The sequence below is a fragment of the Falco punctatus genome (assembly GCF_963210335.1).
Source record: "Falco punctatus genome assembly, chromosome: 4".
In the NCBI taxonomy this organism is placed as follows: Eukaryota; Metazoa; Chordata; class Aves; order Falconiformes; family Falconidae; genus Falco; species Falco punctatus.
Window position 1 is genome coordinate 107,968,862 of NC_137583.1, and position 20,164 is coordinate 107,989,025.

Consider the following 20,164-nt stretch of genomic DNA (forward strand, 5'->3'; position numbering starts at 1 on the left):
GTAATCTTTCCCCAGTGGGCAGCTCTAACTTCACATTTACTCCATGTCTTTCTACATATACAGGAGATAAGCAAACAGCATATGCTTCCCATAAACTTTAAATACAGGTAACATTTTAAAGTCACAATATTCATACTTGAAATATGTATTTTTAGCTACAAGGATGTTCAGGCTAAGTGAAATGAAAAAGCTTTAAATGGTTCTTGCATGCCTTGACACACTAAAGCATTGGATAACATGCAGTTACATAACTGATTGCACCAGTTGAAATGTTGCAATGGTCATCAGCTGCAGCAAGGCACTTGCCATCAGTCACATTCTACTGTCCATGCTGTTTCGCCTTCCTCTAGAAGCCAGACCACACTGCTGCTCCTCCTCCATCCAACACCCCCCTTCCCCCATCCTCAGGGCTATTTAACCACTCAGCAGAACGAGCTACACCTGCACATCATCCATGTCAATCAACCCACTGCCTCTGAGGCAAGGCCACAGCTGCATGTTATCAATGCTAATCAGCCCACTGCCTGCATTCCTCTACAGTCATCCACATCACCTAAGCTGGAAATTACTTTTTTTTTTCTTTTTTTTTTTCTAAATAGTTACATATTTGTGTACACTTGGTACTATAAATAGCTGCTCTTCAGATACCTGCTGAATATTAGGGTTTGATTTATCAAGGAAGTTGGCAGAGAGTATCACAGTTGTGAACCTTAATGAGAAGGCAATATTTAATGATACTCTGAAGAGCAAATGATTTCACTGTTGCTGGGGTGGGTTAAGAGCTGCGTAAAGACCAAATTGGGCCACTGCAGGTGTGCAGCTTAATGAGCTGCACTTGGGTAGCAGGGTAGCATAAAGTGAGAGCACAGAGAAAACATTTGGGAGTGCTGCTACAATGGAAGAACTGGAGTAAATGTGGGATGGAAGTTTGAGGTAAGGCTATAGTTGGTATTATTTTTTTGCACTTTCATTTTTATTATGAGAAAATACAGGAAAAATATATGGAAGTTATCTTAGTATTGTGGATGTGTGAGTTACACCTGTGGCTTCTTTCCGTATCTCACAAACAAGACTTATATTCTCTAACTATTTGGTAAGAGGAACATGGAAAATAGCAATTTTTGTAAGCCTGTTGCCTTTAGTATTTTTTTATAATACTAATTTAAAAAGTACATTTTATTCATGAGTATCAAATTGATACTGAAGTTATGATGTAGTTCAGCTGTGTGTATGTAAATGTTCGCTTTCAAGACTAAAGGCCCAGATTCCTTCTCTCCTCTGCTCCCTACCCTGTTGAAGTGCAGCTGGTGATGGGGTAGATATTCTATAAAACATGAAACATTGTATACTGGTGTAGACCTTAGAAATGTTGGTTTAAGAATCTGAAACAAACTGTGTGGGTTTTTTTTATGTTTCTCTGGGATCACTGATGTTTGAGTAGAGTGGATAGAAGTTAAGTGTAAAGTAGAACTAAAAAATGAAGCTGGGATTCATGCCTAAGATGTTCTAGATAAACTAGGTTTAGCCCAAATATGCATATATGCACTGCTGTTGATATCTCTGGGAGTTGTGTGTGTGGCCTACATATTGAAAAGCAGGATTGAATTTAAGGGGAAAGAAAGAAAATGTGCATGTATGTGTATAGAGCATCAGTGTGTGTGTATATATGTGACAACATAAATATATAAAATAAAAAAAAACTGGTCTGCTCTTATGGCTCACACATCCATTCCCATGTGGATTGCCCTACCATCCTGTTCTATGCACTCTGGTTGGTGGCAGGGTGATTAAAGAAAGGAGTAAGCCAACTACTGGAGGTACTTTCTTTCTGGCTAGTTCTTTTTTAAACTAGAACAGATAAAACCTCTTATTTTCATCCCTGTATCAGTATAGATCTGAATTATGTGCAACTGAATTGAGTATATGATTTTAATTTGTTCATATACTTTTAAAACTTGCTAGCTATATATGATTTTGGCCAATACTGATGCTCTGGGAAGTTGCTCAGTAATGGCTGGAACTTAAAGTATAATTTCAAGCAACTTCTCCAGCATAAGCAGACTTCCTTCCACGTTGTGACAATCACTGTGAATCCTGGTTTGTTTTGGATCAGCTATTTTCCTGTCTTAAAATAGGAGACCCAAGAACCTTGGTCAAGGAAATCTGCTAAAGAACGTGAGGCCCTTTTGTTTACTGTGTCATGAAAATATATTCATGTTGCCAAGCCATTAAAAAAGGAAGAACAGGGTGGAATGAAGCCGCAAGACAACTGAGAGATGTGTTAATTTGCTACATTCCCTGTACAAGTCTGTGTTTCCAAAGGAGCCTCTCATGGTAGAAAGGAAGTGTCCTTTCCAAATACAGCCTTCGAAGGCGGTGAGACACGCAGCTACAAGGGACGCTTGCTACCAGAAAAGCCTCCTCATGCCTGTAGTTTACAAGAGTTGTCTACGTGATATTTTTCCCCTTCCCCCCCTCCCCCCCCAAGCTTTCTTCTACTCTTAACAGAAACATAGGCAGGAATGGGGATTTTGGAAACTAAGTTATAAGAAATAGACATTTAACCTATTGTTATGACAAATCTGGAACTTCTGATTTTTTGCTAGCTTAGGGGTATAGGAAAGGTCGAAGGTACAGGCTGTGGTCACTTCTGACTGCCAAATGAGAGGCAATAGGAATAGACGTGAATGACTTTATTGCTCCAATCACAAGCAAGAGAGATTGTTAATAAACATCGATTAATCTTTTAAAAGATATGCTTGCAAAAATGTCATGAGGTTGTAGAGGTCATTAAGGCAGGGATTTCTGTCAAATGCCAGGAAAAGTAGTGTCATTCAGCAGACTCTGGACATGCTTTGAGCTGCACAAGAACACGAACTGAGAGATGTGACTCATTATTTCTTTGTGACCGAAGTAAAAATTAGATTCTCTTCTCATAATTAATTGCTGCATATGGCACAAGACAATTGAGTTTGATCACTGGTTCCTTTCCTTTTCATGTTGTTTCTTGATTTTTATTTAATTATTTTTTCCCCGTTAGGAAAAATTTTCCTCCCTAGTCATAGACAGGACACTTGGTTTGTGAAGGTGGGTAGCAGATGTAGTCTGAGAAGCCAGTTGGCTGGTTAGTGCTCAGAGGGATTGAAACAAATGATAGAGCTGTTAAATGGGGAGGAAAGGAAAGTTCAAGAGGCAGGTTTGAAGTTACTAATTTGAACAAAGACTTTGTTCAAGGCTCTTGAGTGCTTCTCGGAAATCTTACTCTCGAAATCCATACAACAGAGCTTGAAAATGCTAAGCAGACAGTTTTGGTGGGAAGAGTACTACTTTTAAAGGTGCATACCTGCAGGCGGCATCCTTCTTGGAAAAGCCTGGTGACTGTAGGTTTATATCAGGGTGTGGGTACTAGGAACTTGGGTTGTTCTTTTGCTAGCCCTAACATTTCTGTCAACAGCCTCCAAAGAATACGCTCATGTGAGTTTTGAGACACCGTTTTGGGAAACAGTGATTCAGAGATTCTGTGCTTTGGTGCAGGAAAGGAGAGGAAGGAAATTTTAAAGTAGAAGTTAAACAGTCCTGCAGGCTTCTCTAGATTTTTCTTATGTAAAGAAAGTCATCATGCAGGTGAGGAATTCAGCACTAGAATTGTTGTGGGAGACTTCTAATTAGGGTCAAAGATGGTGAGAATTTGGTACTGCCGCATCTAAACCCAAACCCACCAGTCCATGGCATGGTCAAGGGTGAAGATCAGCAACTGACTCTGAACCTGGTCCACTGGATTATCTCCATCTATTAAGATGCCAAATCACTTCTATGTTACAGTAAAGCTGTATTCCCACACAGCTGTCTGGGTTATAGGAAGGCTGATCTATAGTCCTGAAGCATACAAGGAGCTGTGCACCAAAAGCTGGAAACATGGCCTACAATTTTAAGAGGAATTTTCCAAGCCAGAAAGTAAAGTGAGTGTGCATGTTCAGGGTGTGCCATTAGACTTCTGGAAACCATCACTCAGCAGGTATACGAGCAAAAATAACAAGTCTTTATAGTGGTTTTAATAAAGTGCACTTTATAGCACCTTTCATCTTCAAAGAATGAACCAAATTTATTGTTGGTATAAACCCACTGGGACCAATGAAGATGAAGAGGGGAGTACAGTTACCCCTTTACTAATCAGGGTCATGATTTCACAGGACTATTATTTTGTACCTTGTCAGTAACTATTACAAAATCTGGGAGGCTGTAGTACAAATTTAGCAGCAAAAGGCAAACTGAATCTTGTGACTGCAGGCTTAATGGCCATCATTAAGTATAATATATATGCATAGCTTCAGTACACTTCTTTTGCCAAGTTTCTGGAAAGATCAGTTAAGTAACTGACTACAGGAGTGTAAAACGTATACTTCATTGCACTAATGACTGCTTTTATTCCTACTGCATGCAGTATGAAAGTCTGTAGATCATATTACATACAAAACTGCATCTCATTCTCTCTCACACGCTCTTGCACAGTATCACTTTTGGTGTGTTCCTGGACAGTATGGAAGCTGTCAAACTTCAGGTTATGAAAGGTGAAACACTGGACGCCATACAGGCACCCAAAAAGAAGAAATGCATTTACGCATGTTAGTAAAGCAAAGACCTTTGGAAACGAGGATACAAGCAAGCTGGCCTGTATGCTTCAGCAGTGTACAGAGAATATTTCTTCCATGTTGCCTCAGTCGTTTTATGGTGTGGAAAGGGCACAAGGCCAATAAGCGAGGCTAGCACTCTGCTTGTTTTCCCCTTGGCCCTACATACTGGGAGTGCAAGCTAATGCATTTTGCTTGGCTCCTGCAAAGGAGTTCAAGGATCCCCTCTTTATCTGAGCAAGCTTTGGCAAAACCTGTCTGCATTTTGCTTTCTTAGTGGGAGCTTTATACAGCACTCCATTCAGATTGCTAATGACTGGCAAACTAACTTGCTGGAATGTCTCAGATGTGACTAATCTGTGTTACACCTCAGATGTTTTATTGGGGGGGGGGGGAAGGGAAAACAAACCCAGGAACACAAGCAAAGCAAAGGAATAAAGTGAATATTAGGTGCTTGGATACAACACGCAGAACCAAAACCATTCAAGCTACACGTGAAACGGTCTCACTACTACCAGTATTGCAGCAGTTTGTGGATTGGATTCTTTAAGAAAAGTATTGGTCTCATTTCATTTGACTTACATGAATTGGTGGAACAACTATTGTCCGTGCAAAAGTAGCTGATCAGTGCAGGACTTCTTGTAAATACTTTGGAGAGTTCTGTCTTGATTACAGAATCATGCAGTAAGGACAGATTCCAGCCTTATCTTTCAAATTACTTTAGAGTTTAATTTAGAAAAGAATGGGTGAACATTGTCCAACATGTAAAAAATTATATTCCTACAAATAAATATCAGCTTGTATATATTTCTTAAATGCTTTGAGAATTTAACCTACCCTGTTAGTGTAATGCACCAAGTGTTTTGCTATACTGCAATTCGTCTCTGCACTCAGACTCTTTGCTTTCTGTGAAACGATCATCTGTTCTTGGTGTATAAACATTGCATAGAGAAGTAACCAGGAAACACATACTGGTGGTGTTATAACCACAGAGTAAGTGACCAGGAATTCCTTTGGAAGCTGTAGAGACTACTCTGTTACTTGTTGCTGTGTAAACAATGTCAAAGCATACGCCTTGTGGTACTAGCTATGCATGAAGGTAGAGAGAATTGGCAAACTCCTTGAAAGTTGCTTCAGAAAGACTTAGCTAATGGTGACAGTGCCCTGGAAACTGCACAGAGCAGGGATATGAGGAGATGTGGATCACCTCCCCCCACCCCACCCCTGATTTAGCCATTGCTGGTGGATTGTTTACTTTTGTTTATTTCCTACATTTCTCTCTGTCTAGATTTCCACCTTTTCCAGATGGGACCTGTGTTATGTCAGGTGTTTGTACAGTGCCTCCGCGATGCCAGCCTTACCTTAATGGTGGTTCCGTAAAGGCTGGAGTTACTGCGGACAGCAAATTGAGGAAATGTGTAAGATCCGGGGAAGCTGCTTTTAGCTTGGATCAGGATACCATATCTTGAGTCCCTGGTCACAGTAGTGCAGCATCAGACATTAATAGCCGTAAAGAGGCTCTTTTTCAAAGCTGTAAAAGAAAGTAACCCGACAGCTAGACATAAGTGGAACTGGTTGGTGTAAACACTTGTAGCTCTGAATGACAAGATCCCTCGCAAGAGAAAGTTTACAGGTGGAATGGGCTTGCAGTCAGAACATCCTTTCTACAGAGTGGTTCAAAATGGCTAGGACATCTCAACATAGCAGGGTAAAGAGATTTTTCTCTGCTAATCCTGCACTGGTTATTCCAAATGTGGGTTCGCTACCTGGAGCTTTCGGAGTGCTGCAGAAAGACCTTATGATACACTGTTACCTACAGCTCAGTGTGGCTGTTAACCTCTACAAAAAATTACTTGTTCTCCTGCAATATTCAATTATTTGTGTGCTGCCAGCTGTATTTTTAAGTTTTTGAATGGATAAAATTGCCCTTTACAAGCAGTGTGTATCCTTCGGACTTGCTAATGGAGTTGTTCATCTCTTACAACAGGACAGTATGCTGTCGCTTGAAGAGTGTCATTCTAACTGTACGGTATTAGATAATATAAAGTGAAATCACAATGCTTATACAGAGCTCATAATAAAAATTGCTAGGTCTATATCATCACAGGCATTAATCCTGCAAATGAGAGGAGGACTGTGGAGTTTGCTCCTCTCCTGCAGATAGCAATCACTACTACAGGACTCCGTTGTCTCTCCTGTGTCCCGACAGACTTTTGTGTTAGTGTGCTAACACTGTCCCATGCTGCCTTCTGGTTCCACTGAGCTTAGTGCAAATCCACAGATTCTCAGGCTACCTCAGCTGCTCCATGCTTCTGGCATGGTGTTAGAGGAATGCGGGACCTGTGGCATGTGAGCATCTTGCCATTGTCTCCCAATACGTAGCTAAAAGGCCAGCCTTCAAGCCAGGAGTGGTAATAAATAATGCTGGATATTTTGTAGCTCTTGATGCAGGGGCTGCCTGCTAGTCTGTGAGACAGCTATTGATGGACTGAGGAGTCACAGCCCCAGCTTGCAGAGGTCTGCACCCATGCTACACCCGTCTCTGTGATCTGTGCTGTGTTGAACCTGTGGTAGTGAAAATATGGGATGCATTCGCTATTGCTCAATTATTGCTTAGTGCCAAGGGAGGACTGAGGCAGAAGGATGAGCTGGAAACAAAGAGATAAGCAGTAGTAAACTTATTTGCTGGACCTGTTGCCTCAGTTGAGGCCAGGGGTGTGTCCAGTGACAGGGTGCCAGGCCAAGTGTCAAGGCCAACAGCTGTGGTAAATAGATGATACAGTTTATTTTTGTGGCGGCAGCTCTTCAGGCTCACAGAGGAAGATTTTTGATTACTATTGGTCAGAGTCAACGTGCAAAGTGAGGAGCAAACTGGTTGAATTCTGATGAGGACCATCACCCCTGGTGCCCTGTTGGCACCTTCAGCCCATTGAGATGTTCTATATCCATACTGCCTTCTGCTCCTATATGCCTTCATCACTGTATGCTGGCCTGCACTTGCTCTGTTTGTTCTTTGTCCCAGCCACTAATCTTCAGCTCTGTGCGTGGCTGTTTGATTTGCCTCTCATTATGCACAGTTGCTCCATCCATGCAGGTGCCTGGGCAGCAGTATGGCAATAGTAGCAAAGTAGCTGGTGTGTGTCATCAGCACGCGTGTAGTAGTGGTGTTGGCTTATCAGTTAGACAACTGCTGTCTGTCCCCTGATGTGGGATGGCTGGTTGTAGCTGAAATCTGAAAGCTGGAGACTCAAGTGCTGCCTGGACAGCTGAACATCCCTAGCCACGTGCAAAGTCAGGCTGCTCTCTCCTTCCTGGTTTGGTGAATATGGGAAGAGGGTGTTGAAGCTGCTGGTGTGGCCTCCTCTAATGCTGTTGTCAGTGTGCTTGTTGTGCTAGGCAGCAACAGCGTTTGTTTTGGCTTTTTTTTTTTTTTTTTCCTCTGACCCAGCAGTGGCCTGCTTTCCTGCGTTTCATGCAAGTGCATACCTTGGTGATTGCAGCAGTGGGGAAGCAGGATGGCCTGTAAGATGCAGCGGCGTTACTGTCAGATGTGGACCACTGCATATGCTAATGTATAGGTTAGAGGTGGTAAGCTGGCAGTTTAGAGAGTGCTTCTAGCTGGCCCTTATGTTGTGCTGAAGGTTTTCCGTTTTGGTTACAGTGCAAGGCTATGGGCGCTTCACTTGTGTCCACGTGTCTCCAGACAGTTATTTAGTACCTTAGTGTTGATGGAGAGTCTTGTCCCGAGTGCTTCATTTAATGTAAGTCTAACAACCTTTCATACCTCTCTGCCCAAACAGACCATGTTGCAACATTATTGTAGTTATATATGAGCAGGGGTTAATCTATTGCAAGTTGTTTAATATATTAATTTCATGTGGTTGGTTTAGTATTTTAAAGTTTTCCTGCCTGACAAAGAGGTCCTGCAGGCTAAAAAAGAATGCAGGAAGGCATGACTTCTAACCTCTTCTTCCCAGAAGATAATTTTTACGTAGGTACAATATTTCTCCGCTGAAGCCAGTAGCTATCTGATCCTACCTTACCTGGACAGTGCTGACAGCTGGTAACTGTTCAGCCTTTTTTCAAACTTTTTCTGGGACTTGTTGTAGGTAAATGATAACTTCCTAATGGATCAAAGTTACTGCTTTTGAATGCAAAGCAAACCCAGGAGACAATAGCAAAGACGCAAACACAACTACACTGTATCCAACCTACAAAGCTAATTGGAAGTCCAGATTTGTTCAGGTGAATGCTGTTTGAAATGGTACTTACAACAAACAGTGCAACTGTGTGAAGTCTCTAATTTTACAAAGAGAAAAGTGTGGTGAGGGGAACAAGTCTGAAGCCTTCTCTCATCTAGCGATGAGCAACTAGCTAGAGGAACATATGTTTCGTGGTATATGTTCTGTTCACCCAGAGATGTATTGATGTGCCTTCATGAAAGTGCTTTTAAAGTTAACCTAATGGCAAATTAAGTCAGAATAACATTATAACGGTGAAGAAAAATGTTGTCCTATGCCAGGAATTCCTTCTTTTAGGGAACTTTTCCTGGAAATGCTTATTTCAAACAAATATTAAACTTCCTGAAAACAATCACCCAATTTCTTCCCCATTCCCCACTTGTTTTGGTTAAGGATTCAGCCCACATATCAACTAGATCGGTCTCTGGAAATCTTTCCATTGATTTCAGTGGACATGAAATCAGGTTTCTAACTGGGAACTCCAAGGTTCCAGCCAAATCATGTTCTGTTCATCACCATGGGTTTGTCTGCTCTTATGCCAGGCAAAATGCACCTTTACTCCTCCTGCTTCTGCAAAGCTCATTTCAGTTTTACAGTGGTGGTGGTTTTTTTCTTGTTTTTCATTTTCTGGAATATGTCTTTATTGTCTTGATGCTTTTTCTAGAGCAGGAGACTATCAACATGACTCCAAGATGCTTTTTGACTGCTTTCAGAATAGATTTATTTTAATAAAAAAAGCAACTGACCCTGTATGTTCTGTTCTAATTGCTGTTGTGCAGGATTTGCCAGAAAATAATACTGGAGAATATCCCTGTGTACTTTTCCCTGTGGAAATGGACAGGGATTTTTGTCTCCCATCACCTGCTGCCCAGCAGGGCTCTCCCTCAGGGAAGACCTGAGACTCTTGGGCAGCTTGAAAATGGCTCCTGTGGTGGGGCTGCATCCCGTGTCACAGTCCCAGCTAACAAACGTTGCCCAACAGGAGATCTCTTCCTGCCAGGTGGTAGTAGTCTTCAGACTGAAAATGTACTTACTTGTATGGTGCTTCTCAAGATAAACATCTAAATGATAGTAATGTTGAATCCACATTGACGTGATGCAGAATTGCAGATGCGTTAGAACAACAGAAGGGCTTGTTATGCTCGGTTGGTCTCTGGGATGTGCTCTGCTATTTATTACATGATCTTCTGGTCTCCCCAGGAACATTGGCTGTGTTGCTGCTGGATAAAGTCAGTCCCTTTCTGCCCTGCCATGTCAGGATGGCTGGCTGCCATGGCTTTCTGCCTTATTGCCCATCTTGCAGGATGAATGGCCTTGTGCCAGACTCTCTCTCACCTTTTCTGGAACAAGAAAAAAGCTCTTAATTTTTCTAAACATCAGGTTCACTTGTAGCAGTGATTTTTTTTTTTTTTTTTTTTTTTTTTTTTTTTTGTATGACCACTGTTACATCTTGTTTAAAAAGACATACTTGGGTCTTATCATGAATAATATGTACAGAATCACTCCCAGGACACTTAGAGCTCCTAGGGTTCCTAATCGGATGCAGGGCTTCATTTTGCCTGTTTATGTATCTCTTTAAATCCTCACAACTCTAACATGAATTTGTAATACTGCAGTTACTCTTGTTTTCAACTTTCTAGCAAACAATGTGTCATCAGGCAATCATCTATTCTCCACTGGTATCTTTTAATTAAGAGTATTAAATATGGATAAGTCTCATTCTATAGCTTTTACAGTAGGCATTTTATTTTGACACCGTTTTCTACCAAGCCCTTAATTGGGGCTAATGGGAATTGCTTGTTACATTTCTAAATTCACACGTTATTGCAAATGATTTAAACTTGCTAAGCTGTAGCCTACTGTCAGACATAGTCTCAGTTGTGCCATTTCTAATGAAAATGGTTTTTACACTTTCTGCTGTAGTGTGGTCGTTTTGTTAACGTTTTGCACAAAGGTGTAAGACAAGTACATACATTCTTATTTGCCCCTGCCCCTACTAATATGAAAAAAAACTTTGCTCATTTAAAGCAAAGATGTACTCATTTACCTGAGCTGGCCTCTGTTTTTTGTAGGAAGTCTTACTAGGCTTCATCTGTCTTTTCTAAGTCCAAAAGAAGTCTGCTTCATTCATGGTCTGGGATCTGGCTCATTAAGTCTCTCTGTAATTAGAGAATGTGTACTGTGTTCTTTCAGTATGATCTTCTACACTTACTTTTTTAGTGACTCACCTAGGCTTAGGGACATCCATGCTATTTTTAGGCTTCTAGATGAACCAATTTGCCCCATTCCTAACCACATTTAAGAGGTATGCTTGCCTCTGGGCGTGGAGTTCTTAGCCTTGTTTTTTCTACAAGGTTCAGGAAGGGAGTTGAGAAAAATAAAATCTGGGTCCTCTGTGCTCCCATGTGTCATGACAGGGAGCATTCTAGCTTCTTAGGTAGAGTTTGCTTGTTCAGGCTGGGGGGGTCTGAAGACCCACTGCCAAGTAAGGAATGAAGGAGTATTTGAAAGAACAACTGTAGTTCAGGTTAAAGTCTTTATTATGTCATGTTCTCTCTATGTTCAAAACAAATATTCTGTACAAAACTTTCATTAGACCACATATCTTCTACCATCCCATGAGGTTGTCGATCACATCCATGGGACCTCATTTTCGTCCCACTTTCCTGTGAAAGATGCCATCCTTGCAGTCTGCTCAAAGGGTCATCCCAGCAGCTGCTCATTCTCTTCTCAGATAGTTATTCCTCCTGGAAGGTGATAGTTTTCCCTAGCAAAAGGTGCTATGCTTTGAATGCAAGCAATTATCACTGGCCACTAGGTTATCTATTCCTTAAAGACATCAGTGAAGGAAGTCTTTCACTTGGCAATCTAAGCCGCAGATCTAGGAGTATGGACAATCTTGGCATGTAGGCTTCATATCAGTGGTTTTTATATAGGGCTACTACTTAACCAGTTTTGCATATTGACATTCAACCTCGGTGTGGTTTTTTTTTGTTTTTAATCTTGGCAAAATCTTCCTTGCGTTTTGCTGCCTTGAGGAATGTGACAGTGATGCTTGGTTTAGATGCATGACTTGGATGGTTTTGACCTGTGCGAGAGAATTGGTGAAAATAACCCTGAAGTGGCTGTTTAGACCTTAGTAAAAAGCAGCATAGGAAAATGTTTCTCCTGTCTGGAGTTTCCCTATTACATCATAGGGGTGACGGATTGTCTGGAAGAGGGAAAGCTGTTGAAATGTTGGGATATAACCTGCTTGATTCTGTTTTATATAAAACATTATCATCAGTTGCATCCAGTCTTTGTTGCTACTGGTCTAAATGGCTCAATGCTTCATCCCACTATGAAAGTCTGCTTTTGTTCAAATGTGGTGTGCCAACATCTTCCTTATTTCAAGGGCAATTTTGCAGGAGTTGGCAGTGCTGTACTTCATCAGCCTGCTTGGATATATTCCAGTTTTTAAAAATCATTCAAGAGTTCAGAATGCCTCAGTAACACTGTGAGGTCATGGGACCTGTTTCCATCCTTTTATATACAGTTGATGTAGCCAAAGAGGCAAGTTTCGGCTTCTCCTGCAGAACCAATATGGCTTTAAATTATGACATCTCCATTTCAATGTAGCCACTATACCATTTGTCAGATCTCACTCCCTTGCAGATACAGACATACCTGGTTTTGATACCCAATTTTACTAACCATTTCTTCCCAGATGAATTGATGCTACTTGGAGACATTCAGCTGGCTATTTATCTCATCTACTGAGTTGCTTTAAGTGCAGACATTTAAGTTGCATAAACTCAATGCAGTTTGCATAGATAACAGAAGGCACAATATGAGATACCAGGGTCTGTACAGCTGCAGTATAGCTGTTGCGATGCTTGAGAAGAACTACAAGCTATGATAAGTTAGGTTTATTTTCCCATCTCCAAGAGTGTTTACAGGGACTGCAATCTTAAAAAAAGAAAGGCTTAAAGAGTTTTGGAAATGACAAAAAAATGGAACTTTGCAGTGCTGTATTAACAGAGTCAAAGTAGAGTTGGCAATCACATGTCACATGGAAAATTGTATTTCAGACTTTGATCTACCATATAAATCAAGAATAGGAAAATAACACTTTCTCAAGACTATACAGGATGCTTAGTAGGAGAGACAGCTGAGGCAGTGCAGTATGGCTTGCCTGCTGCTTTGGTCTTTGTTTAAATTGCCTGCCTGCACTTGCTGTTAACATTCAGAGTAGCTATTTACTGAACTCTTAAAAGACATTTGATATCTCTGTATTTAAATGGAGTTACTTAGCATATCTGCTGATGCTTTTTATCTGTCCTTTTATTAATATGCATTTATATCTTTTTGTTCCGTTTAAGACTAGATTACTTCATCCAAATCCATCATAAATAGTGTTATTGTAGCCACAATCATCTAGGGTAAAAGAGAAACAAGCCTCACCTCCTCTTATAAATTGGAGCTTTCTTATAAAATTGCTAAATGGCTTGACTTGTTCCCATCCGGTTTTTTATTATTTTGACAGCTGAAATAGTTTGATATTATATTTTTCTGAATAATACATCTCTGATTATTTTAAGAGGTTGTTTTCTTGCACATAAATGAAATCCCATCACAGCAGCTGTAGTTCTCCTTAAAATGCCAGCTACGTAGCAACATGTTCAATGTTTAATTAGCCTTGCCATGTTATTAACATCTCTTTAATATTCACTCAGAAATACTTGGCTGTTAAAATGTAGGAAAGCTAATGTATACATATAGCTTATTTATATGCATGGATTAATATAAACATGAAAAATAGGAATGAAAAAAGTAGGTGAAATGCCCAGATAATCTTCTTTGACAGCCAGCTTTGCTAGACTGTGGAATTGAGCATCCTCTCAGGCAGCCTTGAATACCAGAAAATACCCCCCGGCACCCAAGGGACAGAGATCCGGGTTTGCCAAGCTCTGGGCTGGATGATCTGGCATTACTTGACTGCTGCTGTAGTGGCCTCCCTGCTGGCAGCAGTGCTCAGGTGCTTGCCTTACGAAAGGGTCGAGGCTTGCTGCCTCCAGGGAACAGTGTGATTTATACTTTGCCTGATGGTCTCTGTCTTTTTTGAGTTCAGGGTTGAGAAAAGTATCTGACAAAGGACAACTAGCAGTCACCAGGGGTAGAGTGGCAATTAAACCTGGTGAGGGAGGTCAAGGACAACTTCTTCAGGTAAGTGAGTAGGGAAAGGACGATTGGAGAAAAATGTGGGCCCGCTGCTGGGTGAGGTGGGTGCCCTGGTGACAGAGGACACGGGGAAGGCAGAGTTACCGAATGCCGCCTTTGCTTCAGCCTTTACTGCCAGGGCCGGCCCTCGGGTATCGCAGACCCTGGAGGCAAGAGAGGAGGTCTGGAGAAAGGAAAACTTCCCCTGGTTGTGGGGGATCACATTAGATGTCACTCAGGCCAACCTGACACCCACAAATCCGTGGGACCCAGTGGGATGCGCCCCTGAGCGCTGCAGGAGCTGGCAGATGTTGTTGCCAAGCCACTCTCCATCCTCTTTGAAAGGTCGTGGAGGACAGGAGAGGTGCCGGAGGACGGGAGGAAAGCCAGTGTCACTCCAGCCTTCCCAAAGGGCGAGAAGGAGGACCCAGGGAGCTACAGGCCGGTCAGCCTCACCTCCATCCCTGGAAAGGGGACGGAGCAGCTCATCCTGGCGGTCATCTCAAAGCATGTGCAGGAAAAGGAGGTTATTGGGAGTAGTCAACATGGATCCACCCAGGGGAAATGATGCCTTCTGAGAGCCTTCTGCGGTGGAATGACTGGCTGGTAGATGAGGGGAGAGCGGTGGACGGTGCCTACGTTGACCTGAGCCAGGCTTTTGGCAGTGCCCCCACCAGAGCCCCCAGGCAAGCTCAGGAGCTGGCTGGGTGAGCGGGCAGTGGTGGGCTGAGCAGGGGCTGAGGGCAGAGCTCGGGGGCTGTGACCAGCGGCGCAGAGCCCAGCTGGGGGCCTGTAGCCAGCGCTGTGCCCCAGCTCAGCACCGGGTCCCGTCCCGTTCAGCTGGGTCACCGGTGACCTGAGGGGACGGAGCGCAGCCTCGGCAGGTCTCCCGATGGCACAAACTGGGAGGAACCGCCGGGACACCAGCAGGCCGTGCTGCCCTCAGCGAGGCCTGGGCAGGCTGGAGAGCCGGGGGGAGGGGACCTCGTGGGGTCCCACAGGGGCCAGCGCGGGGTCCTGCCCTGGGGAGGGACAGCCCCTGCACCAGCACAGGCTGGGGGGGGGCTGCTGGGGGGCAGCTCTGCGGGGAAGGGCCGGGCGGTGCTGGGGGACAGCCGGTTGCCCGCGGGCCAGCGGTGGCCCTGTGGCCGAGAAGGCGGGTGGGACCCTGGGGCGCGTTAGGGGCAGCGTGGCCGGCGGGTGCAGGGAGCTGATCCTGCCCCTCTGCTCGGGCTGGTGAGGCCCATCGGGAGTGCTGGGCCCAGCGCTGGGCTCCCCAGTCACGGGAGACGGGGAGCTGCTGGGGAGGGCCCAGCGGGGGCTGCGGAGCTGGTGAGGGGCCTGGAGCACCTCCCTGGTGAGGAGAGGCTGGCAGAGCTGGGGCTGTGGAGCTGGAGAAGGCCGAGGGGGGTCTCACCCGTGCGTACCAACACCTTAAGGGTGGGTGGCAGGAGGACGGGGCCGGGCTCCTTCCAGTGGTGCCCAGCGACAGGACCGGGGGCAACGGGCACAAACTGCAACACGGGAAGTTCCAGCTGAATATGAGGAAAAAGCTCTTTACTTGGAGGGTGGCGGAGCCCTGGCACGGGCTGCCCAGGGAGGCTGTGGAGTCTCCTTCTCTGGAGACATTCAAACCCACCTGGACGCGATGCTGTGCAGCCTGCTCTGGGTGAGCCTGCTTCAGCAGGGGCTTGGGCTAGGTGATCTCCAGGGGTGCCTTACAGCCCCGACCAACCTGTGATTCTGTGCAAGTCAGCAAAAGTGGAAGCAGCAACTGTGGGAGGTTCTGCTGCTGTCACAGGTGAGCTACAGGACACAGCACCCTGCTTGGCATGGTGGTAAGAGAAGTCATACCAGGAGCATTGCCTTGGGTGTACTTGTGTCCTTTGGATATCCAGACAAGCTGCTGCTCTGAAAAAACCCCCACTTTATCCCAGAGTATCTTTCTGGAGTAGGAGGAGTCATGGCAGCTTCTCATTATAGTGTCACCAAAATCAGGAGTAATAGGTCATATAGGAAATAGGAAAACTCCTTAACACCAATGTGGCATTAAGAAGCAGGCACTCCCTCGTTGCAGTGCTGGATGCACAGGGGGTCGCTCCACCTAACATGCATGCTGTATGTTTAATTCAAACAAAATTATATAGTCTATGCTTATGTTTATGTGTTACATTTCTCAGAAAAATCATACATATTCATTCAATAGGCAGTACTATGTTTATTAAGCATCATGCATGATCCTTACAGGTATCTCAGAGTCTAAGGGGTCTCAAACAATAGTTGACCCTATAGTTACAGCTGACTGATCATTGAACTTTAATTTACTTCCCTTATATGGCCAGTCCAAGGGAGAGTTCAAGTTTGTTTCATTAGTTACCTATACAACAGTCTCCTGAGCTACTGCACAGTCTCTTCGGTGACCATAAGTTTTAAATGACTCTTTCCCTCTTGGCATAAAATTACTGAGCCACGGTTGGTTAGCAATCTCTCCATGGTGATTACACTAAAACAAACAATATAGTTGCAAAGCTAAACCAGGCTACATTACATGGTAACAATAGGATAGGCCATGTGCAAGATCCGACCTCTAATTCCTATCAAAAGTAGTGGTTTGTAATGAAGTAGATCTACTAACTACAGCTGTGACTTTTCCACCTAAGTTTGTTTCTGAAATCTATGAACACCTTTAAGTGGATCACTGAAGGCAACTGAAAAAATAAAACCCTTGCCTGTTGGTTTAAGTTTACTATATGGGATCTGTATCTCTCCTGGATTGTTTTAGGAGTCTAGAGGAAAAGGGGGTGAAAAACCTCCACCATCCCCTACAACAAGCTTTTCAGCTGCTAGCGTTATAGTGCCAAGAATGCCATGGAGCATGTCTGCCATGGCTCCTTTGAGGATTTGTTATGCTGCATCACTCGCTAATAGGCCTTGCGCTCTGGGAACAGTTTTCAGCTGTTGTAGATGTGGTGGTATTCCTGTCCAGAGGTTCACAGGTATGTCAATACTAGTAAATCTCACAAGCCAGCCTCTGTGTGAGAGAGAGATTGGTATGACCAAGCTTCCAGCTGCATGGCTACCAGTTGTAGTGCACCTTTGGCTACCTTCTCCCTGGCCTATGCTGTCTGAACATAGTTTGAATTATGGTTCAGAAAGGCCAAAACTGTGCCAGGTACTATGGTAGCCAGTTACATGCTACAGGATGACCTTGTGCCAGTGGTTAAGGCTTATGTCCTGGCCATGTCTTGTTTATTACTACCGATTAAATCACTGTAAAAGTTGCTAGGTGTTTCAAAATCAATTTTCATGTTGTCTTGTGAATGTCCTGGCAGAGAATCTTCATATGAAATTCTTGCCCTGCCAGACTTAATGTCGAACTAGAATTTGCCAAAGCTCTTGTCACTCAGTGAACAGCTGTTGTTTGCAGTGTACCTTTATCTCGTTTGCTTTCCTTGGATCAATTAGAGAACAAAAGAAGGGAGAGTGACTAATGCTAGTGGTGCATGAATTGCATGACTAGTATTTAGATATGGTCACCTCTGGAGAATCAATGGTGAAAAATACTTCCCCCAGAGCTCGATGTAGAGTGAACTGGGGATAATGCTCCCTGTAAACAGTGAAGTGGGAGAAGGAAATGGTTGGGCTTTACATCACAACTTCCAATTCACCGAGAGAGGAAACCTTTCTGACCTTTCAGACACTGTCGGGTATCCTGCTTCAGCCAGTGATACATCTCTTACTGCCTTCAGCCAGTCATAGTCTCCTCTCCTGTGGAGTGCTTGAGACTAGAGGAGTGTAGTGAAATGGAAATAGTTATCCTTCTTTCTTGGCATTTTAAAGGGATGAGGGCATGCTTGAGACATTCATGGATTTTTCTCCTTCCGTTGTTCTTCTCGTATTCTTCCTCCCCTCTCTTTTTCCTCTAACAGGAGCTGCAGGGGAAGAAGGATGGGGAAATTTGCTGAATTTCTTTCCAAAGCAAAAATTAAAGAACAGAGGAACTGACCCCCTCCCCCCTCGTTTGAACTGAACTGACACCTCCCCCGCTCCCCACCCCCTGCTTTGTTTCTCACTGCATAAACAGAGGAAAAAATGGTGACAATCAGTCAGAATGGCAGCAAAGGTACTCACAGGCAGATGACTATGAAGCTATCTGATTTATAAGGCAGCTTGCCATAAAGGTAAATTATGCACCATTCATATTGGGCAGGGACTAATTGAATCCATATATCTCTGTTAATTCATATTCTGGGAAGAAAGCATCATCCATTTGGCAAGGTGGCAAGTTTACTGCCTTAATTTTGTAACTTTTGTTTTGTCCATGTTCATAATTGCTTAACTGTAACAGAAGACAAAATGCCTGTGTTGGGTCTTTACCTTTTCCTCGGCAGCTGTGACTCAGGTGGGGCACATTACAATATGCTGAGGAGCTGTATTACTGAACACAGGGAGCATGTTCAAAGATCTATTTTGAGCAGAATGGGAAGGTTTTGTCAGCACAATGCAAAGCCAATATTGGTGTCCATTAGAACAATAAATGCTATTATTACGCGAGTTTACCAGTGTAACCTTGGAATGTCTCTGACAATTGCATGCTATTTTCTGCCTTCATTCTGGAGGCAAAACTCTGCGAACGTTAAGCTACTGCTTGACAAGGCATAAATGTGGCACCCACAAGGCAGAGACACAAACTGTTATCCTTGCAGGCTCAAGTTGTACTAAAGCCAAGGCTTGCTGCCATCTCACTGATACATTAAATGCCAAGCAGCTGAGAAGAAGAAACTATTACTTCATCCATCCTTGTGACTGAATGCCCTTGCTTCCCTTACGTGTTGTTTATTCATGAACATTTAGAGACATTCCTCAGTGTGAGCTATGTAGCTGTAATTTTGTCTCCTTGGAGTCTGCCTCCTGTCCACTTTCTTCATTAAATGTTGCCTTTGCATTTAAGGCAATGCTGCTTGGTACTTGCTTCATACCCTCCTGTTCTAGGGAAAAGTGTAGGAGCTATAATTACAGGAACAAGTGCAAAAAGGCGGATGTGAAAGAGGCCAGGGGGAGAAGGATGACAAAAGCCTCCATTGAAATAGGTTCAAGGAACTGGGAAGAGAGGAGGGACAAATATTGCTGGGAAAGGGGGCGGGCGAGTGGGAAGCCAAGGCCTCCAAAAATAGGAGACTAGAGATGATGCAAAAATGTTACACGCTAATAAAGGAATTCATATCTGTAGAGCAGTTTCATTCTTGGGTGGTGAGATATGGCTGTTTACTAGTTAGAGAGAATGAAAGGGGGAATGGGCTGTAACAGCTGAAGTTGAGGAGTAAAGGAGTTTGGCTCTTTTTTTGGTTAGTCCTGCTCTAGCACTGGGAGCTCTCTGGTTTTCCTTCCCTACCCCTTCCCCAATGTGATCAGTGGCCCCAGCTGATCAAGCATGGAGAGGACTAATAAGCTTTGCGATTTCTTCTAGAATTATTAGCAAATCTTGTGGTCCACAAGTCCAGATATTTATTCGTTACCTTATACTTAAGATTAACTTAATTCTTATTTTCCACTATTTTGGAAAACCTAAATACACTTATAATAGTCAAAATACCACACACAATTTCTAGCTTAGTTAATGGAGGCCTAAGGCTCAGTATTGAAAAACTATAGGAGTGGTCCAGGAGTGTCAGGCAGGCAAGGAATTAAAATGCCCAGATTTAATGCATTTCTAAGTCATTTGCCTCCAAAGTTTAAAATTGGCTTACAAGTACACAGTAGTACTTAGCCCCCATTTCTGATACAAGATACAGAGTTAAGTTGGCCTCTTGGCTGAAGGACAATAATTGTCCTGCTTTTTCTCTGTGCTCTATAACCATGCTACAAGTATTTAAAGAGAATATTAGGTTAAAATACCCCACAGAATAAAGTGTGCCCACTGAAAGGCAGAGCTGTTTACTCCCATTACCTGCCTCGGCATGCAGAGCTGAGGCACAGTTGTGCTGCCGTGGGGAGGGTGCACTCCTGGAAGAGTGAAAGCATTAGCCCCAGACCAGGTGAAAGCTGGCCCCCCTCAAGCATGAGCAAAGGCAGGCAGTGAACCAAGTTTCAAAATGA